At 38.4% G+C, this 9,010-nt stretch overlaps 1 long non-coding RNA gene across 1 annotated transcript; it reads right to left on the bottom strand.

The window, feature by feature from the left end:
• Nucleotides 1-995: 995 nt before the first annotated feature.
• Nucleotides 996-3,825, bottom strand: LOC147924280 (uncharacterized). Its single transcript, XR_015585922.1, has 2 exons — nucleotides 2,303-3,825; nucleotides 996-1,851 (listed from the first exon to the last, which is right to left on the bottom strand). It is a non-coding gene; the product is annotated as an uncharacterized LOC147924280 (long non-coding RNA).
• Nucleotides 3,826-9,010: the final 5,185 nt, after the last annotated feature.

The raw sequence follows: 9,010 nt of genomic DNA, 5'->3' as shown, positions 1-9,010 counted from the left end.
GCTTAGAAGTTGTAAACAGCTATGTTAGTGTTTCTGGGGTTAAAATGTGTCTTAATCCAATGCAACTAACTAATTATAAGAGTTTGAGATAGATGTGAAGAGTTTAAAAGCCACTAATACCCATTTTGTCCCAAAACAGGCTAACAGCAAGAAAACATTGCTTAGTAGCTGTAAACAGCTATGTTAGTGTTTATGGGGTTAAAATATGTCTTAATCCAATGCAACTAACTAAGAATAAAATTTTGAGATAGATGTGGAGAGTTTAAAAGCCACTTATAACCATTTTGTCCCAAAACAGGCTAAAACCAAGAAAACATTGCTTAGAAGCTGTAAACAGCTATGTTAGTGTTTATGGGGTTAAAATGTGTCTTAATCCAATGCAACTAACTAATTATAAGAGTTTGAGATAGATGTGGAGAGTTTAAAAGCCACTTATACCCATTTTGTCCCAAAACATGCAAACAGCAAGAAAACATTGCTTAGTAGCTGTAAACAGCTATGTTAGTGTTTATGGGGTTAAAATGTGTCTTAATCCAATGCAACTAACTAAGTATAAGAGTTTGAGATAGATGTGGAGAGTTTAAAAGCCACTTATAACCATTTTGTCCCAAAACAGGCTAAAACCAAGAAAACATTCCTTAGTAACTGTAAACAGCTATGTTAGTGTTTATGGGGTTAAAATGTGTTTTAATCCAATGCAACTAATGTTGGTTTTGCAAGAGAGAAAGCTCTTGATAAGGAAGAACAAAACCCCAATGGTTAAGTCTCCTTAAACCCACAACAAACTAACTCGATCTCAAGGGAAAGAAGAGGTCATCAACTTGTGATGAACTCCCCATAAAATAGCTTGAAAGAACCCTAAGAAAAGAGTAAATAAGAAGAGTTTAGGGTGAGATTTAGGAAGAGAATCGGCTGCCTTAAGGGCAGCCTCTAACCGTTTATACTCTAAGCTCTCTACATTGGAACTAAGAACATAAACATAAGTAGAGAGGAGATAAACGAAATAATGATTCTCTTATTATTGAATTGTGTTGTGTTAGATTACATATGAGCTCTCATACAACTTAATATAGGGAAACAAATGCATATGACCGTTAGACACACAATGAGATTCCAATGGGAGCTGAAAGTGACATTCACGAGTTGGTGTATATTGAAAGGGACAGCTCCTTCCCTTTGGTTGACTCGCTATGCTTCCCAACCAAAGCCACACGTGATCCTTCCTTCCTTCCTTGCCTTGTGACCGTTTGATCCTTCTTCCTTCCTTTCATTGTGGCCATTAGATCCTTCTTTCCTTCCTTGTGAGATATTTCCTTCTTCTTGGGCTTCTTCTTCTTATAAGGCCTTTGTTCTTCTTATAAGGCACTCATGGCCTTGCTAACTTGTCTCTTCCTTGCTCACACGGCCCACATGGCCTTTCTCATTGTGTTCGCGGCCTAACTGGCCGCTCTCATGCCTCCCATGGCCTCACCGGCCACTCTCTTCTTCTTCCATAGTTCGGCCTTACCGGCCTCTTTCTTCTCTTCTCCTTCTTACATGCTAATACTCCCCCGCACGCTTGATCGGCGGGACACTATGAGGACCAAAGATCAAGAGTGGACTAGTGTTGTCTACCTCATTAAAAACCTTAACAAAGAAAACCTCTTGGGATAAAACTTTGTTAAGGGAAAAAGAGTATAGCCTTCACTATCCATGATGTCCCTTGATCTTGGTTTGTAAAGAACCAGCTCTCTTCTCTTCATGTTTTGAACCGCTACTCTTCCTTAGTCCACCTTGCCTTTAACACACTTCTTATGATCTCCATCTTTGCACCTTTAGAATTTCTTTGAGGCTCTCATAATCTTCTTTACCCTTCAAACAAGTGATAAAGAAGAAACAATAAGTGTATGTTATGAGGAATATCAAAGACAATTTTTCACATTTCTTTGAGGCTCTCATAGTCTATAATGTATGAGGAATATCAAAGTAAATTTCTTTGAGGCTCTCATAATTTAATGTATGAGGAATATCAAAGTAAATTTCTTTGAGGCTCTCATAAAACAATATGAGGAATATCAAAGACAATTTCAAAAGTGACAATTTAAGAGATCACATGAGAGAGTAAAGGCTAGTAATGGAGCTAATATAATAAATTTAAGAAAATAATTTAAATAGAGTAGAGTTTAGAGCACAGCCTTTTTATTTCGGTGTCTTTGATGGAGAAGAGGAAGAGAGTTTATCATTGTTGCGGTTTGAACTCTCTTCTTGAGACCGCTTCTTTAAAACGCGTCAGAATGATATATGCCCACTGATTCGGACATACCTTTCGAACGGCTGCTCGGATTGGTATGATTTCACTTCCACTGGCAAGATGACTCTATGGTCTAGACCTTTTGTGAAGAACGCGGAAGCTGAATCGCAGTGGAAGTCCTTCGTACGAATCGATCTTTGAAACGCATCGGCAAAACTTTTGCTTGTTGCAGAGAATTTGAAACCATAGACTGTGAGGTGCGGTGAAGCCACTTGAAAGTTGATCTCCCCCGCAACCCTTACTTGATGATGGGCTGAAACCTCATCATTTCACTTGAAACCTTGTGCATGACCTTCCTTGAAGTCTTGTGCACATCCGATCAATAACTTGGCACTAACACACATGCTTGTGAGCTGATTCATCACCTTCCACCAGCTTAACAAAGACTTGGTGGCCCTTGGTTCTAACTCCAGGCATTGTGCTGCGCCTCCTCATGGCTTTCTTGTAGCCTTCATCCTCGCCACTTCTTCTTGAGATAGCAAGCGAGCTCCACACAATCTTCAAGGTTGAAACTGAAACCAAATTCAATGGGACAGATTCTAAACAAGAGATTGTGAGTGATTAGAGAATAGAGTATAGAGTATCAAAGAGTATAAAGAGTATTAGTAACCAAAGAGTATAGTATCGAGTAACCGAGAATAGAGTATCGAGTAACCAAGAGTATTAGAGTATAAAGGAGAGTATGGGCGATAGTATAAGGTGAATGGAGAGTAGAATAGAGCTCAAGAGTTCCAATGGACAGAGTTATACTCTGTTTTCTTGAGTTTGCAGAAGCTTTGACAGCCAAGAGCATCCAAGAATCAACAAGCTTTTGGTGCTTTAATGGCTGAAACACATGGACCATATGGAAAATTAATTTCTCCAACGGTCAAGATATTGTGCTCATGGTAGAATCACCTAAACCTAGTGTTCTCCAAGAGCTTAAGACTTTAAGATTCACGAAACAACACATGAACAAGTGTTTTTCGCTGACTAGAATTGAACAAATCCCACAAGATATCATATTGAAGATGATTTTGTGGTCAGATTCAAATAAAAGCTAAAACCACCTTTGGAACACCCTTGTGTCCATCGGTTAAAAGACTGCACCTTGGACCAGCTTTAATCTATTTGACCAAGCGGACCATATATGCTAAAAACAAGACCTCTCTCTTCCTCAAGCTCGAATCTGGACACACCATACGGCCAGAAACAAAGCTTTCTCAACTTTGAGAAGAAAGAGAAGCGATTTAGCAACTAAACCTTTAAAGGAAAATTAACTAAAGCAAAATTAAACCTTTAAAGGAAACTCAATCCTAAGAGAATCCTAAGAATTTCGTGGCTCATACAAGCACACAAGAACCGTGAATCCTCACCATGAACAACACAATTTGCTCAATGGTTCATCACTTCCCACACATCCCAAATTAAACAAAGTTATTACCAAATCGGTAAAGCTTAAGGATGGGGCTTTTAAACTCGATTTCTCATCACTCACTTGGTCTACAAATTCTAACAAGACAAGAGACCAAGCTTACTCAATATTGAGCTGTTTTGAGAATCGATTTAACAATTAAACCAAAAAAATAAACCTTTAAAGACTCCTAAGCTTAAGCGGATTACCTAGGACCTAAGACAAATCAAAAGACTGACTTTAGATCGAGTTTGAGTCACCAAGAACAGAACCGGCTCTGATACCATGTTGGTTTTGCAAGAGAGAAAGCTCTTGATAAGGAAGAACAAAACCCCAATGGTTAAGTCTCCTTAAACCCACAACAAACTAACTCGATCTCAAGGGAAAGAAGAGGTCATCAACTTGTGATGAACTCCCCATAAAATAGCTTGAAAGAACCCTAAGAAAAGAGTAAATAAGAAGAGTTTAGGGTGAGATTTAGGAAGAGAATCGGCTGCCTTAAGGGCAGCCTCTAACCGTTTATACTCTAAGCTCTCTACATTGGAACTAAGAACATAAACATAAGTAGAGAGGAGATAAACGAAATAATGATTCTCTTATTATTGAATTGTGTTGTGTTAGATTACATATGAGCTCTCATACAACTTAATATAGGGAAACAAATGCATATGACCGTTAGACACACAATGAGATTCCAATGGGAGCTGAAAGTGACATTCACGAGTTGGTGTATATTGAAAGGGACAGCTCCTTCCCTTTGGTTGACTCGCTATGCTTCCCAACCAAAGCCACACGTGATCCTTCCTTCCTTCCTTGCCTTGTGACCGTTTGATCCTTCTTCCTTCCTTTCATTGTGGCCATTAGATCCTTCTTTCCTTCCTTGTGAGATATTTCCTTCTTCTTGGGCTTCTTCTTCTTATAAGGCCTTTGTTCTTCTTATAAGGCACTCATGGCCTTGCTAACTTGTCTCTTCCTTGCTCACACGGCCCACATGGCCTTTCTCATTGTGTTCGCGGCCTAACTGGCCGCTCTCATGCCTCCCATGGCCTCACCGGCCACTCTCTTCTTCTTCCATAGTTCGGCCTTACCGGCCTCTTTCTTCTCTTCTCCTTCTTACATGCTAATAACTAACTAAGTATAAGAGTTTGAGATAGATGTGGAGATTTTAAAAGCCACTTATAACCATTTTGTCCCAAAACAGGTTAAAACCAAGAAAACATTGCTTAGAAGCTGTAAACAGCTATGTTAGTGTTTATGGGGTTAAAATGTGTCTTAATCCAATGCAACTAACTAATTATAAGAGTTTGAGATAGATGTGGAGAGTTTAAAAGCCACTTATAACCATTTTGTCCCAAAACAGGCTAAAACCAAGAAAACATTGCTTAGAAGCTGTAAACAGCTATGTTAGTGTTTATGGGGTTAAAATGTGTCTTAATCCAATGCAACTAACTAATTATAAGAGTTTGAGATAGATGTGGAGAGTTTAAAAGCCACTTATACCCATTTTGTCCCAAAACAGGCTAACAGCAAGAAAACATTGCTTAGTAGCTGTAAACAGCTATGTTAGTGTTTATGGGGTTAAAATGTGTCTTAATCCAATGCAACTAACTAAGTATAAGAGTTTGAGATAGATGTGGAGAGTTTAAAAGCCACTTATAACCATTTTGTCCCAAAACAGGTTAAAACAAAGAAAACATTGCTTAGAAGCTATAAATAGCTATGTTAGTGTTTATGGGGTTAAAATGTGTCTTAATCCAATGCAACTAACTAATTATAAGAGTTTGAGATAGATGTGGAGAGTTTAAAAGCCACTTATACCCATTTTGTCCCAAAACATGCAAACAGCAAGAAAACATTGCTTAGTAGCTGTAAACAGCTATGTTTGTGTTTTTGGGGTTAAAATGTGTCTTAATCCAATGCAACTAACTAAGTATAAGAGTTTGAGATAGATGTGGAGAGTTTAAAAGCCACTTATAACCATTTTGTCCCAAAACAGGCTAAAACCAAGAAAACATTGCTTAGTAGCTGTAAACAGCTATGTTAGTGTTTATGGGGTTAAAATGTGTTTTAATCCAATGCAACTAACTAAGTATAAGAGTTTGAGATAGATGTGGAGAGTTTAAAAGCCACTTATAACCATTTTGTCCCAAAACAGGTTAAAACTAAGAAAACATTGCTTAGAAGCTGTAAACAGCTATGTTAGTGTTTATGGGGTTAAAATGTGTCTTAGTCCAATGCAACTAACTAATTATAAGAGTTTGAGATAGATGTGGAGAGTTTAAAAGCCACTTATACCCATTTTGTCCCAAAACAGGCTAAAACCAAGAAAACATTGCTTAGAAGTTGTAAACAGCTATGTTAGTGTTTCTGGGGTAAAAATGTGTCTTAATCCAATGCAACTAACTAATTATAAGAGTTTGAGATAGATGTGAAGAGTTTAAAAGCCACTAATACCCATTTTGTCCCAAAACAGGCTAACAGCAAGAAAACATTGCTTAGTAGCTGTAAACAGCTATGTTAGTGTTTATGGGGTTAAAATATGTCTTAATCCAATGCAACTAACTAAGAATAAAATTTTGAGATAGATGTGGAGAGTTTAAAAGCCACTTATAACCATTTTGTCCCAAAACAGGCTAAAACCAAGAAAACATTGCTTAGTAGCTGTAAACAGCTATGTTAGTGTTTATGGGGTTAAAATGTGTTTTAATCCAATGCAACTAACTAAGTATAAGAGTTTGAGATAGATGTGGAGAGTTTAAAAGCCACTTATAACCATTTTGTCCCAAAACAGGTTAAAACCAAGAAAACATTGCTTAGAAGCTGTAAACAGCTATGTTAGTGTTTATGGGGTTAAAATGTGTCTTAATCCAATGCAACTAACTAATTATAAGAGTTTGAGATAGATGTGGAGAGTTTAAAAGCCACTTATAACCATTTTGTCCCAAAACAGGCTAAAACCAAGAAAACATTGCTTAGAAGCTGTAAACAGCTATGTTAGTGTTTATGGGATTAAAATGTGTCTTAATCCAATGCAACTAACTAATTATAAGAGTTTGAGATAGATGTGGAGAGTTTAAAAGCCACTTATACCCATTTTGTCCCAAAACAGGCTAACAGCAAGAAAACATTGCTTAGTAGCTGTAAACAGCTATGTTAGTGTTTATGGGGTTAAAATGTGTCTTAATCCAATGCAACTAACTAAGTATAAGAGTTTGAGATAGATGTGGAGAGTTTAAAAGCCACTTATAACCATTTTGTCCCAAAACAGGTTAAAACAAAGAAAACATTGCTTAGAAGCTATAAATAGCTATGTTAGTGTTTATGGGGTTAAAATGTGTCTTAATCCAATGCAACTAACTAATTATAAGAGTTTGAGATAGATGTGGAGAGTTTAAAAGCCACTTATACCCATTTTGTCCCAAAACATGCAAACAGCAAGAAAACATTGCTTAGTAGCTGTAAACAGCTATGTTAGTCTTTATGGGGTTAAAATGTGTCTTAATCCAATGCAACTAACTAAGTATAAGAGTTTGAGATAGATGTGGAGAGTTTAAAAGCCACTTATAACCATTTTGTCCCAAAACAGGCTAAAACCAAGAAAACATTGCTTAGTAGCTGTAAACAGCTATGTTAGTGTTTATGGGGTTAAAATGTGTTTTAATCCAATGCAACTAACTAAGTATAAGAGTTTGAGATAGATGTGGAGAGTTTAAAAGCCACTTATAACCATTTTGTCCCAAAACAGGTTAAAACCAAGAAAACATTGCTTAGAAGCTGTAAACAGCTATGTTAGTGTTTATGGGGTTAAAATGTGTCTTAATCCAATGCAACTAACTAATTATAAGAGTTTGAGATAGATGTGGAGAGTTTAAAAGCCACTTATAACCATTTTGTCCCAAAACAGGCTAAAACCAAGAAAACATTGCTTAGAAGCTGTAAACAGCTATGTTAGTGTTTATGGGGTTAAAATGTGTCTTAATCCAATGCAACTAACTAATTATAAGAGTTTGAGATAGATGTGGAGAGTTTAAAAGCCACTTATACCCATTTTGTCCCAAAACAGGCTAACAGCAAGAAAACATTGCTTAGTAGCTGTAAACAGCTATGTTAGTGTTTATGGGGTTAAAATGTGTCTTAATCCAATGCAACTAACTAAGTATAAGAGTTTGAGATTGTTGGGATTTATGAGACAAAGCTCACAAGAGAGGGTAGACAAACACTTGGTGAATGAATCCCCCTTTACCCACAACAAACTAACTCATTCTCAAGGGGGAGGAGAGAACCTCAACTTGTGATGAACTCCCCATAAACAAGCTAGATAGAACCCAAATACTAGAGAGTAAGCGGATCCTAACTAGGAGAAGCACTAGTTTGAGACTTATCCTCTTCTAGTATCACAACACTTAGAGTTTGTGTACTTAGGAGAAGGAGGATTAAGAATCAGTAATCTAGGCTAAGTAAAGCAGTAAATAAGAAGAGTTTAGGTGGATTTGAGAAGAGAATAGGCTGCCTTAAGGGCAGCCCCTAACCGCTAATCCTAAACTCTCTACATTGTTAGTATGAAACAAGAACACAAGTATAGAGAGGAAATCGGTTTCTCTTCTATTGAATAATGTTGTGATGTGTTACATATGAGAGATTACATCTTAATATAGGAAAAACAAGGTCATATGACCGTTAGACACAAAGAGAGAAGGGGAAGGTATGAAAGTGACTTGTAGCCGTTTGTCTCGAGTAGAGGAAGAAGAGAGCGACTTCTCTCTTCCTTCACCTAACCAAAAGCACACGTGAATCTCCCTTCCTTCCTTTTCCTTCTTCCTTCCTTTTCCTTGTGAGATGGGCCTCTCTCTCTCTTGTAAGGCCTCGTTTTCCTTCTCCTAAGCCACTCAAACTTCGGCCTTTCCATCACATGGACCGAGAGCAGCCCTAAGAGCACGACCGTACGGACGGGCCTTCTCTTCATCGTACGGACGGGCCTGTACGGACGGGCCTGTACGGACGGGCCTGTACGGACGGGCCTGTACGGACGGGCCTTCTCTTCAATGTGTTCACGGCCTAACTGGCCGCTCACCGGACATGGGTCCGTTCACGGACACGGTACATGGTACCGGACACGGTACATGGTCGCTCACGGACACGGACATGGCCTTACCGGCCTTTACATGGCCTTTCCGGCCTTTCTTCTCTTCTTCCAAGGCTCGGCCTTACCGGCCTCTCCTCTCTCCTCCTTGGTACATTCTAATACTCCCCCGCACGCTTGATCGGTGGGACACCATGGGGACCAAAGATCTGTTGAAATAAGCGGAAGACTTAGAGAGATTTGAGAG

Source organism: Camelina sativa, chromosome 17 (genome assembly GCF_030686135.1).
Source record: "Camelina sativa cultivar CO46 ecotype springtype chromosome 17, ASM3068613v1".
Taxonomy (NCBI): domain Eukaryota; kingdom Viridiplantae; phylum Streptophyta; class Magnoliopsida; order Brassicales; family Brassicaceae; genus Camelina; species Camelina sativa.
This window is presented reverse-complemented; position numbering and strand designations above follow the sequence as displayed.